The sequence below is a fragment of the Paroedura picta genome, chromosome 10, assembly GCF_049243985.1.
Source record: "Paroedura picta isolate Pp20150507F chromosome 10, Ppicta_v3.0, whole genome shotgun sequence".
NCBI classification, from domain to species: Eukaryota; Metazoa; Chordata; class Lepidosauria; order Squamata; family Gekkonidae; genus Paroedura; species Paroedura picta.
The window spans coordinates 62,343,946-62,362,388 of NC_135378.1; the positions used below are offsets into that span (position 1 = coordinate 62,343,946).

General features: G+C 41.8%; 1 protein-coding gene across 22 annotated transcripts in view; it reads right to left on the reverse strand.

Annotated features, from left to right (window-relative positions):
• The window catches only part of BLTP1 (bridge-like lipid transfer protein family member 1), a 156,844-nt gene extending 138,728 nt beyond the window's left edge, over window positions 1-18,116 (reverse strand). For 19 of the 22 annotated variants that reach the window (XM_077300402.1, XM_077300401.1, XM_077300400.1 and 16 more), the window contains exons 1-2: window positions 17,970-18,116; window positions 716-864 (exon numbers count right to left, since the gene is read on the reverse strand). The gene's annotated coding sequence lies outside the window, so the exon portion shown is untranslated. Of the gene's footprint in view, window positions 1-715; window positions 865-17,640; window positions 17,769-17,798; window positions 17,886-17,969 lie in introns of those variants that run through there. The other 3 variants (XM_077300382.1, XM_077300381.1, XM_077300380.1) reach the window with 3 other exon arrangements.
• Between the last annotated feature and the right edge of the window lie 327 nt (window positions 18,117-18,443).

Genomic DNA, 18,443 nt, shown 5'->3' on the forward strand with positions numbered 1-18,443 from the left:
GGAGGGGGGAGGCCAGTACTAAACTGACCTGGTTCCCCAGAGTGTTCCATCCTATGCCCAATTATCCTCCGTTCCCTTCTGCTCATCCAGTGGGCCTGTACGGGAATAGTTTTAATCGCCATCATTGTGACTTAGTCATTGTTTTAATGGGGTTTTAATGGGGAATTTTAATGGTTAATATATTGTATTGTATTAAAATGTTGTGAACCGCCGCGAGCCGGTTTCCGAGAGCGGCGGTCATACAAATCAAATAAATAATAATAATAATAATAATAATAATAATAATAATAATAATAATAATAATACTCCCTTCCCCTGTGTTTTCTCCTGATCCTTGCATCTTCAAGCATTGAGGATCAGGGCCAAGGACAGGGGCTTGCCTGCAATAGACAGGCAAATGGCAAGCCTCCAAACTATTTGTGTAGGTTGCACTTGGTTATGAATGAGTTATTTATTTGCTAGAAATGCTTTTTAAAGCTACTTAGTTCATCGATGTTTTCACATATGTCTGAAATACCTTTGTACAAAAGAAAAAAATGATTGCCAACGTACTGAAGAAGTTACTTCCACTATCTGAATTATATAGAAATTACAAATTACCATTAATTAATATTTAAAACAAAACAAATTTTGTACAAATTCTAGAAGAGACATTAAAACAATTATATACCACCAGGTTCCAAAATTTGAACAAGAATAAGGAAGAAATTACTACCGTGTAGGTCAGAGGTGCCTCCATTGGTGCCACATCTCAGATAAAGTACTCTGCTTCATGGATAATTTTTTGCTCAGAGTTCAGAGTCCAGCCATTGTCTTGCTGCAGATATTTCACTTTCCACTGGTATTTACTGATGCGATACAGTACTAGATAAGAAAATACATTAGTAAACTTTTCCTTTGTGGGCACTGAGGAAAGGAATCACAAAACTGTTCCAAAATAGTTGGAGAGCAATTTCCCCTTACTGTACTTTGAAACCCCTTTTCCAGAATGTAATAGATGTACTTAAATAGCTATATATTTAATAATTAGTTAAATAATAGTTATATTTTCAGAACAACACAGTCTGCTATGGCCTTACTTCTCATAGTCCTTTGGATCTAACCATACAAGTAAAAAGTTTTAAGTTTACAGGAATAAACACTACAGCTGGAGTTGGCAACTGGCTTGGAAAAATATATCCTGGATTGAAGCTTTTTATGGCACAGAGTTAAACATCTTCCCTTGGCTCTATTAAAGAGACATGACTTGCATTGTGTTCTCCACAAGTGTTGACAAACCTAGTTGCAACCCATGAATTCACACATCAGCTTTAAGAATATTAAGAACTGAATATTTAAATTCTGCAAATAGGTGAAATCAACAACTGCTCATATATGTGCATTCTGTGTTATGCCTCCCACTTTATGGACTGGCATGCCTGAGAAAGTCAGGAAAGCATTTTGGCATTCCACAAACTATGCAAAACAGAATTCTTCAGGACGATATTTTTATAAATAGGGATACATGACAATGCAATGGTTCTCAACTCTGACCCATCTGTGGATACTTGTATTTGGAAAATGTTCGTAGAAAAAGATGAAATCTTTTAAAAGGACACCAGAGAGTTCAGAAACCCAACTAAAAGTAGCACTTGAAGCTTTAAGAAAAAGATGCCCTCAGTGGCCACTGCTTCAAGCCTTGGTCTCTGTCAGGAAAAAGTAGGAGGGAAAGCCCTTCCCCAAACAATTTCGGCATTTGAGTTCCAACAACAGCCACCAGACATCGTGATACCTTAACTTACAAAACTCACGCAGAACTGCTTGCTCATCTTCAACAGCAACCACCTACTATAGCCAGTATGATGTATCACCTGGGAAGCCCAGGCAACGTTGTGCCAGTCATGTACGTTGGCACTAACCTATCAGAGAGGGCTGCTGTGATGACCAAATAAAAATATTGCTGTACAGTGAATATATTCTACTATTCTGAGCTGTGTGTCAAGCTTTTTACTGGAATCTTGATCTTGATGCTTCAGCTATTGATGCTGAACAGTCTTTATTCATATCCTGCATTCTAAAAGTATTCCAAGTTTAACCTTATTATAATAATTTGATGCTATTGCACTAAATAGCAAATATGTTGTACAAGCAACTGGCATTCTAAATGATTCTCATTTGCCATAGCTTAAGTCTTCACTGAAATAAAAATACTTGATTTTTTAAAATGTTCTATTCAGGCTCACGCTGTGTATCCTGATACGCTGGAATTTAAAAATTATCTTAATTATCTTCAAATGATAGTTGCATCTTTTTCATTGAAAATTATCAACATATATAGAAGATCACTTTATACTGGCAGGTAGGATATTAATTTTATATAAAGTGATTTGAAATCCATGTAATTCTAACTAATCCAACTGGCCAATTAATTTCAAACAGTACACAAAAACTTCAAGAGAAAACGTGTTTCTACTTGACCAAGCAATGAGTGGTGAGAAACAGCTTCACAACTATGAAGTAAATTCCAGAGGGGAAGCAGCATCACTCTTTCAAGACTACTGTAGCATCTTAAAAATGAACAGATTCATTGTACCATCAACTTTCTTGACTACAGCTCACTTTATCAGAACCATTCCATTAGGAAACTGTCAACAGCAGCACACAAAGGCAGCAGACACCAGCTCCACCACCTTGCATCCCTTCCATTTTCACCTTACAAACATTGCATCTGCCTTCTGCCAACAACAGAAAAACAAATAAAAAAAGGGGGGGGGAGAAACCTGGAACTAGAACCATAAAACCCAACTGGTAACAGTTAGGACCTACAATGGTTGAATGTCTGTATTGTTTCTAAAATTATGTTACTTTTATTGTGCACAATTAAAAAAAAACAACTTTAGGTATTAAAAGCATACATCCAGCCCATAGGCTATTGCAAACCAGTATGCTATGCACTATGTGAATCAACGCATTTTGGCCCTTATAGGGCCTTCTTCAAAGGTCTGGTTTTAACACACACCAGTTCTTAACACATATAAAATATGTACAGCAGCCAATAAAAGCTTCAAAGTAAGAGCTGTAAAGTATCAGTGTCACTTAAGAAGATGTCTAGTTTTCAATCATTAGTTCTCTTCCAAAGGCTGCCCAAAATTAGTAATGGTATGTTTCCTTATTTGTGCATGTATTGCAATGAGTGAAGACATTAAGAGTAATTAAGTGACTCTGATACTTACAGCTCTTAAATGTTTACCAATGTTCATGCAATTCTATTGAAATTAATTTTTAGAGTACATTATATTATGTCTACTGTAGTTGTGAACCGCCCAGAGCCGCAAGGGAGGGCAGTTTAAAAATGTAATAAATAAAAATAAATAAATTGATGGGATCTGTGCATAAGGATAGAATTATTAAGCATAGAAAAACAGCCCTTACTGAGAAGCAATCAGCATGGCCTCTGTAAAGTGGAGTCCTGCAGGGCAAATTAACCGTTAACCATGAACAATCCCAATTAGCAGCAGCCTTGAGTATTCCCAGAAATGGGAATTGAGTATTCCAGGAAATGGTGCCCAGCTTTGTTCTGTTGGTCTATATATAGCAGGCCTTCTCAACCATACTTTTGTGAAACCCTGGGGTTTCTTGACATCCCTGGAAGGGATTTTTTAATGTATTTTAAACATTGCTAAACATTAATCAGGTGATATAACCATATATGGTCATGTTGAACCCCTCCCATGTCCATTGATTGGCCTGGGAAAGGGAGGGGGGTTCTGGGTAGCTATGTACACAGCTATGCTTCTCAACCATATTCTGCATGATCATTCCACCTCTAGGGTTTTTCCAAGCTTGAAGAATGTTTCAGGGGTTTCTCAATGGTCAAAATGGTCAAAACACTGACAAAGGCTGCTGTACAGTGTGAGCAGTGAGGAAACTAGAAGCATGGTAGTATGTGTAGCTTTGCCCTCTGTTGTGCAGTGATCATGTCCTTCCTCACTGGTCCACTGTACCCAAACTGCTGAGAAGCAGCACGGGGCTAAGTGGTGCTTGGCTCTATGCTGGCCTGGGTGTGGTATGGTCAGTAAGGTACAGCACAGCCACGGTAGCTTCCAGATTTACCCTGCTGGTCCACACATGATGAAATTTAGCGGCACCTCCTTTTGTCCATCTGTCTCATCTGTGGTTCAACACTGACATAGTGTTGTCATAGGAGGTATGGCCTAGGATAGTTTGCCCTCTCTAGCTGCTCCTGATATCCTGTCTTTTAAAACGGTGGTCCCCAATCACCGGGCCAAGGCCCGGTGCCGGGCCGCAAAGGCCCTGGCACCAGGCTGCGGCTCCCTCTCCCTGCAGGGCTGCCCCGGGCCGCAGATGCGCGTTTGCACCATGCGCGGCTGCAAACGCGCAAGCGTGGCACTCCCCACCGCCGCCAGTCCGCAGCCTGAAGAAGGTTGCAGACCACTGTTTTAAAAGATCTTTGAGAGAGTAAATAAGCATGTTGACAATAAGCTGCTCATCCTCCAAGGCCACTCACGCTCTCCTGAGGGTGCGGGCAGTCTTGGAGAACAGGTGGCAGCAGCACAGCGAAGGGGGCTCGGCTCTGAGCCTTGCCAGTCGCTGCTACTTATTCTCCAATGCTGCCCACGTTCTCTTGAGGGCAGGGGTAGCCTTGGAGGACGAGTGGCGGTGGTGACTGGCGAGGCTCAGAGTCAAGCCCCGATCACCACCGCGGCTTGCTCTTCAAGACTGCCCGCACTCTGCTGAAGGCACGGGCTGCCGGCAACAACAAGGTGAACGAGGCTCAGCTCTAAACCTTGCCAGCCGCCACTTGTTCTTTGAGGCTGCCCATGCTCATCCGACGGTGGGGGCAGACTTGGAGGACAAGCGGCAGCAGCACAGCAAATGGGGCTCGGCTCTGAGCCTTGCCAGCTACTGCTGCCACTTGTTCTTCAAGGCCACCTGTGCTCTCCATCTACAGGCGCAGTCCCTGGGGGCAGGACTATGGACTTCATGTCCATAGTCACATCTGTTTGAAGGGCCACACCAGTAGATGTTTCCACATCACAGACAAATTGTAACCTGCCATGAGCCAGTCACGAGAGTGGTGGGCTATAAGTCCAAACAATAAATAAATATAAAATAAATAATTAAAATGACAAATCAGTTCATTCCTAGTCTTGCTGAAGTGTTCACTTTGTAAGTATGTGGACCGTGCCTTTCTTCTACCTGGCTGTATGCCATGGTCCTCCAAGAACTGAAATCCTTTTTAGGAAAACAGGTAGGAGACATACATGCTTGCAACAGAGTGGATAAAATCTACTGGCACACATGGTGAGCAGCTGCACTTGTACAACTTTGCTAGTGTGGAAACAGCTACCAAGTGTTTAAAGCTGTCTCCCCAGTAGCAGTATGGAACCAGACTTGGATGTGAGAAGTTTGATCATCCTTCTCCCCCTTCATTTAAAATGGGACAGAAATAACCTTTTGCATGTGTGCTGTGTTTCAGGTGTTAGTAGACTGCTGAGCTGCGTAAGAATGTGGGTCAACGGTGAGTGCTTGCTGTTTTGGAGAGGTGCCCTGACTCTAATCCCATGCTTAGTGCTTCTTCCAGAAGCAGTTGAGAGTTGGTACGCTGTTGGCAGAAGTGGAACCATAAAGCCCAACTGGTAACAGTTAGGACCTACAAAGGTTGAATGTCTGTATTGTTGTTAAAATTCTGTTACTTTTATTGTGCACAATTTTTTAAAAACAACTTTAGGAATTAAAAACATATTTCCTGCGCATAGGTTATTACAAACCAGTAGATTTTATCTGCTCTCTTGCCCCAACCAAAAGCTTGGTGGAATAGCTCCATTTTTCAGGCCCTGCAGAACTGTGCTAGCTCTGGCAGGGCTCAGATCTCCTCCAGGAACTAATTCTACCAAGTAGGGGCCAGGACAGAAAACATCCTGGTTGAGGCCAGACATATTTCCTTAGGGCCAGGGATTACCAGCTGGTTGGAATGGGCTGAGCATAGTGCTCTTTGGGGGACATAGGCAGAGGGGCGGTCCCAGGCTGCATATTACCTTAAAGGTAATTACCAAAACCTTACATTTACCCAGAAAAGATGTTATACTACTTGATCTATAATTTCCTGGATCTTCTCCAGATCTCTTTGTACAAATCAGTGTTATTTTTTCTACCTAGACTTTTTTGGGAGGCCAAAGTTAGATCAGCAATGGCGTATTTGAATTTAAATGTATGCCATCCAGACCCAGTGACTAGTTTCAATTTATCCATTAGTCCTAGAACTTCATCTGTAATAACTTTTGACTCATTTCTTTCAACATCCTCACTGAAAATAATAGCTCTGGTGTGAGCAAATGCCTCATGTTTTTCTCCAAAGGGAAAACAAATGCAAATAAAGCAGTGCCTTCTCTCTCCCTTCCCTTATTTTACTTTTGTCTTCCCTTTTATCTTCCAAGGACCCCACTTAGGGGGCTTGACCTTTTCAGCTTTCTTTTGAGTAATCCCCTAATTTTTAGATCTTTTTCTCTTCAAGTATCACATATGGTTGCACTGAGCTTTTGGTGCAAGTTTCCAGTAAAATTAATGCTGAACTTAACAGCATTTGTGACTACAGTTTCTGACCACTGCAACACCACTTACATGTCGCACAAGTTCCTGAACACAACTGAGGAGGACCAGGTCGATCACCATCTCCCCTGTAGTTGGCTCAATCACCAACTGCTCCAAGGCTCACTTTCACTCAATGAATTTATGAGATTTGCAGCCCCCAAATATGGCAAGGGCCTATCCCTTTGACAACTTTAAAAAGGGATTCAGGGGGGTGATGTTTATTAAAAGCTATTCATACCAAAAGGATCAGAAGAGAGGCCCTGCCTTTATATGATGAGTTTCCAACCGAAGACTAAATACCTACATAAGCCAACTTAAGAGCATGTAATTTATCAGAACACTACACCTCATCAGAATTTGTCAAAAACAGTCATTCATTCAGCTGAAATGTAAATATAAGATCAGCAAGAACACTCCAGCTATGAATGGGCTGATCAATAAGACCCAACACTAACAAAGCCCTCAGAGAATCATCTAAATGCACAAATCATTTTAGATTCGACTACCTGTTCAGTTGATACATTTTCATGATGGATCAGATCAAGGCTTTCATGTCCCCGAAAACTCTAATACAGCTTTTTTATTTTTCAGTCTTTTCATATGTTAATGCGAATGCAGCTATAACTCCTATGCAGTTAGTCCTTGAGCATTTTCATAAATGATATCAATGTTACTTTCTTTAACGAATCAACTACATTTCAAGTGTCAGAGCAGTACTTGACATTTACATGTGTTTGTTTGATTCTTTTTTCATCATGGAAAACACCAACACAGCTTAGGTCTGGAAGGAAAAGGATGTTTGTTTATCTGCGACAGAGACAGTAAAGGAAGCAGAGTCAATGATCTTGGCAGCATTACGGATTCAAAGGCCAAGATGTAGAATATCTTAACACAAACTTATTTACTGCTGTGCTAGACAGTAACAGCATTTATTTTAGACTGCATTGCTGACTTCATATAAACTATATGATGTAAAAATGCTTGAAAAAATATACAGCAATGCTATGGATTATTGGGAAAAATCCAAAACACAGTAACCCTGACATTGTTCTATAATCTGCATAGATCCTTTTATATGGTACAAATTCTAGAAGTGTTATCTACCATTCTGCCTTGCAGCAGTGTCTTTGGGGACAACTTTTCAAAGATGACCAGTCTGCTTGGGATTTCATCCATCCAAAATTGTCAGAAATGTTGCCTTTGTCAAAGCTATTCAAAGTTCCACTACATAATGTCTCCCAGATCAAATCTACCCACAAGCTTACCAACACTCCCATACCTAAAAAATTGACAAGATTTTCTTAGAAGCCAAGCTGATTCTTTATCAGCAAGACTTGCTCTTCGCTACAACAATTTTAAGCATATTACACACAGAATAAAAATCCAGCAGATCAGGCTGCTTCTAGTCTATTTCTTATTATTCCAACCAGGAACATGTTCCCAACAGCAGAAGTCCAACCAGAAAATGTGTTAGGGATCTTACAAAATCCATAGAAACCATTTACTCTGCTAGTAAGCTAGGTGTGTCTCAAATTCTAGCTTTCCCTTCAAGATGCTTCCCAACAACTTAGCTGGAACAAAAGTTAGACTGAAAAGAATGTTTAAAAAAATCACACCAATCTTGACCCCTTTTAAAACCAGAACTAAATATGTGACCATCAGATCCTCCAGGAAGGAGAATGATGTTTAGCAGCAAATTTTATATTTTGGTTACAGGAATCCCATATCTCAATATTTTAAAAGCTTTTCGAGAAATATCCTTCTGTTCTAGTGTTGTGATATTTTAATTGGTCAATAATTTCTAAAACTTCATCTTCTGACGTATTTATCTGACAGCTTTTCCAACATGCTTCCCCAAAACAATGGTCTGGTGTCTTCTCTGGCAAAGGAATTCCCTGGCATCTTCTACAGTGTTGTCAGTTAACATTTCCTCCAACAGAACATTTATTTTTCAGCCTAGCTTCTCTCACTGTGTCTTGGTCAGAAAAAAAACTGCACTGGAGTCTCCCCAAGTAGACCAAAGAGACAGGCGCTTCATATCACAAGCAAGAAATAGGTAATCAAAGATTAAAGGTAAAGGTATCCCCTCTGCAAGCACCGAGTCATGTCTGACCCTTGGGGTGACATCCTCTAGTGTTTTCTTGGCAGACTCAATACGGGGTGGTTTGCCATTCCCTTCCCCAGTCATTACCGTTTTACCCCCCAGCAAGCTGGGTACCCATTTTACCAACCTCGGAAGGATGGAAAGCTAAGTCAACCTTGAGCTGGCTGCTGGGATCGAACTCCCAACCTTATGGACATCGCTTCAGACAGCATTTCTGCTGCTTACCACTCTGCGCCACAAGAGGCTCAAATCAAAAATCAGGACACACATAAATCAGGGCTCCAAGAAAGAGCTACTACCAGTTGTCTTACTGACCTCCAGAACTGAGAGTCACTACAAAGCATTACAGATACATGCACCTGCAGAACAGCATCAATTCAAGGTCACATGAAAGCTTGTCTCAAAACAAATTTCTATTTTTCTCAAGAGCATTAATTTATACATAAATGTGCATACAACTGCAGCCATGCTATGGATTTTTCCCCAGGCTTCCTTACAAAGGTATCCTCTGGGTGCAATCTGTGGCGAACTCATACTTCCATAACAATCTACTGTACTTTTCTAGTAGCCGTTTCTTTTTTAAAAAGTTTACCAGCACAAAGAAAAGTTCACTATACAACACATTTAACTGAAGGAACAACAAACGCATGAATTTGCCACTAGCTGCCTTACACAGAAAAGCCTGAATGTTAATAACAGCAACAGAATATGATAAGAGATGTTATTCTCACCAGTTTTTTTTTCCAGTACCATCAATGTGATGTCTGCTGTCTCACCCCAGAAATACTTATTAAAATCATATGTTTGTCCCTTGCTCAGAGAAGTTTGTGATACACACCATACTAATTCTCTTCCTAAACTTATGCATAAGTGTACTGCTGGTAAAAAGGTGCACAAAGTAGCTTCCAGAAACAATCATTTTGTAATTGCAGTAAAAACAACAACAAAATCCTGAATGTCTTAAAGCAGGGATTGAAAAATGTCACCTGCCAAGTCACCACAGTGCCTAAGAATTTCATTGTGACGTCTAAAATTTTCATCAATATTTTATTGCAGTGTCTTTTGTCAAGCCTTAGTTTGTACAAAGCTTATGTATTACCACATCAGAATAACTTTTATAGTATGACATAAAAAAGCATGAAGTCCTTGTCACTGCTTCTTTATATATTAACTTTAGATAGTTTTGCGGTGATCAGTTTATTTCTTCAGCAGTATAGAATCATAGAGTTGGAAGGGGCCATACAGGCCATCTAGTCCAACCCCCTGCTCAACGCAGGATCAGCTCAAAGCATCTTAAGCATCCAAGAAAAGTGTGTATCCAACCTTTGCTTGAAGACTGCCAGTGAGGGGTGTCAAGTGCTAGAAGAACTCACAACGTACTTATGTAAAAAGAAAGCTTTATTGGAAAGTTACTTCAGTCACCATAACTAAAAAGGTAAAGGTAAAGGTATCCCCTGTGCAAGCACCGAGTCATGTCTGACCCTTGGGGTGACGCCCTCCAGTGTTTTCATGGCAGACTCAATACGGGGTGGTTTGCCAGTGCCTTCCCCAGTCATTACCGTTTACCCCCCAGCAACAAGCTGGGTACTCATTTTACCGACCTCGGAAGGATGGAAGGCTGAGTCAACCTTGAGCCGGCTGCTGGGATTGAACTCCCAGCCTCATGGGCAAAGCTTTCAGCTTTGTTATGGTTATGGTTTTCACCATAACTAGCGAAGTCAAATCTGCCTAACAATACAAATGCAGACCCTTTTCAAGAGAATTCTCCCACCCAAAACTTGAAGGTTCCCAAGGGGGAGGGGGAAAGAGCTCCAGGTGCCCGGCTGGGCAATTAGCCAGGGAGTGTTACTTCTAGTACGTCCTTGGACCGCTTGGTGCCCACTGACAAGATAACCATTATTGTTACACAGAACAGGCCTTGCCGGCCGGGTTCAAAGACAAATAGTTCACAGCAAATCATGATAACAAATACACAGCAGACAGGTTTCGTTTTCAGGCAGACAGCTAAATAGAATGGGTCGAGGTTACATAGGGACCCAAAAGCAAAAGGTAAAACTCAGGCTAAGAAAACATGGAGAGACTTAGGTTAATATAAAAATCATGGCAGAGAACAGGCACTGATCCTGACAAGGGGGAGCTCCCCACCTCCTTAGGCAGCCTATTCCACTGCTGAACTACTCTGACTGAAATTTTTTTCCTGATATCTAGCCTATATCGTTGTACTTGTAGTTTAAACCCATTACTGCGTGTCCTTTCCTCTGCACCCAATGGGAACAGCATCCTGCCCTACTCCAAATGACAACCTTTCAAATACTTAAAGAGGGCTATCATGTCCCCTCTCAACCTCCTGTTGTCCAGGCTGAACATTCCCAAGTTCCTTTCCATACTGGCTCCACTGTTCAATTAAATGAAACTTTTAAAAGCGATAATGAAATTATGATAAATTGGGGAGTAGGATGGTTTCTGTTGTAGTAATGACCAGCATTAATCCCATATGTATTTATGTTTCTAATGCTTGTATCACAAGAATCCATGACAAGGGTAAGACAGAAATAATGATTAAAATATGGTTATTACAATATGAACTTCTGAAAGACAAATAATAAGTTTGGCTCCAAAATGTTAGGATGGGCTCGTAAAGCCAAAGATTTATCAAATATATTGTGGCATAAGGTTTCATAAACATATATACAATGTTTACACCAGCTTTTTCAGAAGCTGATGCATTAGCTCCAATTCAATGTTATTTACCCTCATAGGAATAAAACATCATATTTTACAGCCTTAAAGTTTGTGCAACTAAGCTAATGTGACAAACACTAAGCTGTAGGTGACAGAAAGACTATCAGGTACTAAAATACAATTGAGGTGCATTCTAACACACTGTTTTTCAAATGTGGACTTGAGAATATTGTAAAAAGAAAATGGGAAAGCACTATGCTTCAATGGCAAAAAACATGTTTTGCATGCAGATGATCTCAGCTTTTATCACCAATATCTCCAGTTAAAGGAGTTCGTGAAAATTCTAGGAAAGGCCTTTATCTGACTGAGACCCCAACAATCCAGTGTCAAGAGTAGACAATAGTTAAAAAGGTCCTATGTTCAAAGCTAATATTGATTTGATTTGTCTGCTCTTGCACACACTTTGAACATGACCGCCTAAATATGGTTCATTATGCATCCACATATGGATATAGATCTGATGTCATAATCAACAATACCACAAACTAGAATTTGTGGCTAGAATCTCTCTCTGTGTAAAAAGATGTGGGTAAAATCCCATTTATCCAAAGCTGCTCAGTACTGCAATAAACTTAAAGCTACTTTGCCTTTGATGAAAAGTAAAGTTTTTATCATCTCTGTCTGATTTAAGCAAGTGTCAGTTTCACTATGAAACAATCCAGGGAACCTGAAGGTGAGTATAAAGATGTACCACAACTTCCTAATGAAGCCTATGTGACAACTGACAGGTGCAAGGGAATCTCAAAAGCATCCTCACTACCCAGATGCCATGGCCCCATCTCCTAGCCATAGGTCATTAAGACAGCAGGGCACAAGGACAGACAGGTTCAAATTCCTGCCAGTCAAATGGTGAACCCAGTCAAATCACCATTTTTCATACTAACCCACTTCAAAGTTGTTGTGATGAGAGGGTGGAGACAAAACATCATAAAATGAGTCATAGACTCATAGAGTTGGAACAGGCCATATAGTCCAATCCCCTGCTCAATGCAGGATCAGCCTAAGTATCCAGGATAAGTATCTGTCCAGCTGCTGCTTGAAGACTACAATAGTAGAATTGCTGTTTTCTTGTTCATAGCCAAATTGAACATAAAAGAAAAAAACTGGCCAAATTTTTAGTAAGCTTGAGAGCAACCCCATCACTCAGGAACAGTTGCCAAGGTGATAACTATTACGATTAAAAAAGAATCTCCATACTGAGAATAGTAAGCACTCACTGAAGAAGATTCAGAAAAACGGGTTTATTGAATACCGTTCTGATAGCTTAAGTATTTCAAAGTGACTTTAATAAAAATTATTATTTTGAAATGTATGCTTGAGAGATTATTCAACATTTGGCTTTTTTATGGTTAATATGGCTGCTTGAAGACTGTCAATGAGAGGGAGCTCACCACTTCCTTAAGCAGTCGATTCCACTGCTGAACTACTCTGTGAAAAAGCTTTTCCTGATATCTAGCCAATATTGTTCTCCAGATAGTTTAAACCCATTACCACTGGTCCTATCCTCTGCTGGCAACAGGAACCTTTTCCTGCCCTCCTCTAAATGACAACCTTTCATATACTTAATGACAGCAATCATGTCCCCTCTCAACCTCCTCTTCTCCAGGCTGAACATTCCCAAATCCCTCAGCCTTTCCTCACAGGGCTTGGTCCCCAGGCCCTGGATCATTCTCACTGCTCTCCTCTGAATACTATCAATTTTGTCCATGTCCTTTTGAAGTGAGGACTCCAAAACTGCATACAGTACTCTAGGTGAGGACTGTTCAGTGCTGCATACAGTGGAACTATGACTTCTTGTGATTTTGATGTGATGTCTTTGTCGATAATGCCCGAGTGCATTTGGCTTCTTTACTGCTGCATCACACTGTCTGCTCATAGTTTACAGTCCACAAGTACCTCAAGATCATGTTCACACACACTGCTATCTTACAGAACAATCAGCTATGTAGTTAAAAATATGAACTGCACTGATTTAAGCCCTTCATTCTGGGAGATAATGAAAGAATATAAATTTAAAGTGACATCCTGGATAGAAAAAGATTTGAAAGATACTAAGACTATGTTTCACATGTTAAAGTGAAATCACTCCTTGAGATCATCTTCTGTGACTCTCAGTAATAGTTACCCGACTGTAGTTTTGAATTTGATTTGGGCAATAATAATCATAACAACAACAACAACTTTTGTAACCCGCCCTTCCCGATTGGCTCAGGGCAAGTAACAACAGGCATGTACATGTACTAAAGTTACATTGATAATAATTAAACTTTTCAATTTAATTGTTAATTTGTTGTTGTTGTTAGGTGCGAAGTCATGTCTGACCCATCGCAACCCCATGGACAATGATCCTCCAGGCCTTCCTGTCCTCTACCATTCCCCAGAGTCCATTTAAGTTTGCACCGACTGCTTCAGTGACTCCATCCAGCCACCTCATTCTCTGTCGTCTCCTTCTTTTGCCCTCAATTGCTCCCAACCTTAGGCTCTTCTCCAGGGAGTCCTTTCTTCTCATGAGGTGGCCAAAGTATTTTGAGTTTTATCTTCAGGATCTGGCCTTCTAAAGAGCAATCAGGGCTGATCTCCTCTAGGACTGACCAGTTTGTTCACCTTGCAGTCCAAGGGACTCGCAAGAGTCTTCTCCAGCACCAGAGTTCAAAAGCCTCAATTCTTTGATGCTCGGCCTTCCTTATGGTCCAAATTTCACAGCCATACATTGCAACTGGGAATACCATAGCCATGGCTAAATGCACTTTTGCTGCCAGGGTGATGTCTCTGCTTTTTAGGATGCTGTCTATATTTGCCATAGCTTTCCTCCCCAGGAGTGTCTTTTAATTTCTTTTCTGCAGTCCTCATCTGCAGTGATCTTGGAGCCCAGGAAAATAAAATCGGTCACTATCTCAATTTCTTCCCCATCTATTTGCCAGGAATTGAGAGGGCCAGATGCCATGATATTCGTTTTCTTGATGTTGAGTCTCAAGCCAACTTTTGCACTCTCCTCCTTGACCCGCATCAACAGGGTCTTTTGTTCCTCTTCACTTTCTGCCATTAGAGTGGTATCATCTGCATATCTGAGGTTGTTGATATTTCTCCCTGCAATCTTGATCCCAATTTGTGACTCATCTAACCCCACCTTTCTCATGATGTGCTCCGCATACAAGTTAAATAGGCAAGGTGACAGTATACAGCCTTGCCAAACTCCTTTCTCAATTTTGAACCAATCAGTGATTCTATGCCCGGTTCTCACTGTTGCTTCTTGACCTGCATATAGGTTTCTCAAGAGACAAATAAGATGTTCTGGTATTCCCATCTCTTTAAGAACTTGCCACAATTTGTTGTGCTCCACACAATCAAAGGCTTTAGCATAGTCAGTGAAGCAGAAGTAGATGTTCTTCTGGAACTCCCTAGCTTTCTCCATGATCCAGCGTATGTTGGCAATTTGATCTCTAGTTCCTCTGCCTCTTCAAAATCCTGCCTGTACTTCTGGAAGTTCTCGGCCCACATATTGCTGGAGCCTAGCTTGTAGGATTTTGAGCATAACTTTGCTAGCATGAGAAATGAGTGCAATGGTGTGGTACTTAGAACATTCTTTGGCATTGCCCTTCTTTGGGATTGGAATGTAAACTATGTTTTCCAATCCTGTGGCCATTGTTGAGTTTTCCAAATTTGCTGGCATATTGAGTGTAGCACTTTTACTGCATCATCTTTTAAGATTTTGAATAGTTCAACTGGAATGCTGTCACCACCACTAGTTTTATTGTTGCTCAGACTTCCTAAGGCCCATTTGACTTCACATTCCAGGATGTCTGGCTTCAGGTCAGTAACTACCCCATCGTGGTTATCAGGGATGTTAAGCTCGCTCTTATATAGTTCTTCTGTATCATTTTGCCACCTTTTAAAAATCTCTTCTGCTTCTGTGAGGTCTCTACCATTTTGGTAATTTATCATACCCATCTTTGCATGAAATGTTCTCTTCATATCTCCAATTTTCTTGAAAAGATCTCTGGTCCTCCCCATTCTATTGTTTTCTTCTATTTGTTTGCACTGTCCATTTAAGAAGGCATCTCTTCTAGCTTTTTTCTGGAATTCTGCATTCAAATGAGTGTATCTTTCTCTTTCTCCCTTGCCTTTCACTTACCTTCTCTCAGCTATTTGTAAAGCTTCCTCAGACAGCCATTTTGATTTCTTGCATTTCTTTTTCTTTGGGATGGTTTTAGTTGCTACCTCTTGTACAATGTTGCGAACCTCCGTCCATAGTTCTTCAGGCACTCTGTCTATCAGATCTAATTCCTTAAATCTATTTGTCACTTCTACTGTATATTCTTTGGGGATATGATTTAGTTCATACCTGAGTGGCCTAGTGCTTTTCCCTACTTTCTTCAATTTAAGCCTAAATTTTGCAACAAGAAACTGATGATCTGAACCACAATCAGCTCCTGGTCTTGTTTTCACTGACTGTATAGAACTTCTCCATCTTTGGCTGCAGAGCACATAGTCAATCTGATTTCTGTGTTGACCGTCTGGTGATGTCCATGTGTAGAGTCGTCTCTATTACCATTGTATTCTCTTGACAAAATTCTACCAGCCTGTGCCCGGCTTCATTTTAATTACATTAATAATGTAATTATTACATTACATTAAATTATATTGTTAACTTATTAAACTACCTCTATTAGGGACTTGTAAAGGGAAACTTTATATCTGCTGGATGGTTGAGGACTGTGCATCAATGGTTTTGTGAGGAGGGAGGCCAGCGTTGTCTCTGTGTTTATTTCCTGACCTTAACTGTAGGCCTGGCAGAACAGCTCTGTTTTGCAGGCCCTCCAGAACTGCTTAAGTTCCCAGAGGTCCCTGATCTCCAGAGCATTCCGCCATGTTGGGGCCAGGACCAAAAAAATCCCTGGCTCTACTTGAGGCCAGTTTTATTTCTTTTGAACTGGGGATCCAGAGCAAGTGCTGGTCACTGGATCATAGCGCTCGGGGGGGGGGGCTACAGTGCAAGAGACGGTCCCATAGCTACGGAGGTCTCAGACTTTTAAGGGCTTTAAAGCCTAGCACCAAAATTTTGAACTTGATCCAGTCTCCCATCTGGTGCCAGTGTAGCTGGGAGAACAGTGATTTGATTTGATGTGATTTGATGTGAGCTCTCCCTTGAGTCCCAGTAAGGACTTGTGCCACAGCACTGTGGACCAGCTAGAATTTCCGGATCAACTTCAAGGGCAGCCCTGCATAGAACAAGTTACAGAAGTCTAATCTGGAAGTGACTGTTGCATGGCTGTAGGAGCTAGGTCAGATGCCTATGACAAAGGTAGGTTGACACTGAAATACTGTCTGCATAATCTGAGAACAACCATGTACGAGCTGAAGCATATTATTACTATCACAATGATGTCATATTTTAAGGATCCAAACCAAATAGATAAAGAAATGGTGGTGTAAAGTGCTATTAAGCAGCCAGTTTATGGTGATATTGTAGGGTTTCCAAGGCACAAGACAATCAGAGGTGGCTTGCCACTGCCTGACTTTTTGCAGCAACCCTTGAATTCCTTGGTGTTCTTCTACAAAAATCCCAACCAAGGCTGACCCTGCTTACCTTCCGAGAACTGACTAGCTTGGGCAAGTCAGGTCAGAACAGATAGGGAAGTAGCTGCCCTTGCATGGGAAATGAAAACAGTTAAGTCAGCAGGGTTCCATCCTGATTCTGTGTGAGTCAAAAAGTTCTCAAGTGATAACTCAAACATTTTCACTTTCAATTTCTCACTATTTTTCATTTCACTGTAGGTACAAGTCAGACCATGCTCATCCACCCTATTCTGGAACACCATCTCATGTCACACTATAACACATACTCCAGAACACATTGCTCAGATCACTTACTCCCTGACACTAATGTTAACTATTCTGTTATATCCACAAGTGTGGCGCTTAAAGGGTGCTCAGGACATAGTCTGCTCAGCTTGTCAACACACACAAACCAGCAAAGCTGCATTATTGATGATGATGATCAAGGAAACCAAGAGCTGCAGTCTAATCTGGGGTGCACGAGTGTGAATACAGAACAAAGAGGATTAAGGGATAGACACTTCGTGCAACAGGGGTGCTCAGAAAGATGGGGGAGGAAAGGGCAGGGGAGAATCCACGGAAAACGAAAAAAAAAGGATTCCTGAAACAAAGTTGAGCGCAATCCGAATTACGTGATGGGTATTCACCCTAAGCAGAGACACTCCAAAGAGGGGGCAACGACTGCAGGACCACCCCCTTTGCTGAGGCGTCTAACTGCCAGACTCCGGTGAGGGGCTTCTTGAACTGCAGCTCTTGGGGCGAGGGCACTAGGGATCCCACAGCGCCCCTCTGGAGGCGCCCCCACCATTACTCCGCGCAGGACTCAGCCCGGCAGGCCTGGGAGCCCTCAGCACGCCGCTTCCCACGGAGCGCCCCTTCCCCTGCGCACTGCCCTGGCCAGTAGCCCGGCTAACGGCCAGCCCGAGTAACGGCCATCCCCAACGGCCGTCTCGAGCTCTTCTCTTAAGCCACTTACCCCATTGTCCGGTATTTACCTCCAGCCCCTCTTCACGGCTTTACTACGAACCCGGAAGCCACCGCCTCTGCCTCGGCGGTTTGTAACAAACCCCGGCCAGTTGCACCCTCCAGTCCAGCCTTCTCTCGGGGATGTCGCGCCAATCGCAGACCGCTATGGCGATTGACTGACCAATCCAAAGAAGACATAGGCGGACGAAAGGCGGGCAGCCGGAATGCCAACCAGCCAATGGGAAGCAGGGAAGCCCAGAAACCTCGTCTCTCTGACTGGAATGGAAGAGCGAGCGGGTTGGGATTCAGTGTTATGCGCAGGCGCAGATATAGCCGATCGTCCTAAACTTTTCTTAATCGCGGGGAAAGAAAAGCAGACCGATGCGGCGCTAGAAAGGCTGAACATTCCCAAGAGGAAGTTTGGGGCCTGCTTATTTGCAAGTCATGCTTGTTATGACCAATGAAGCTTACTTCTGGATGTTCT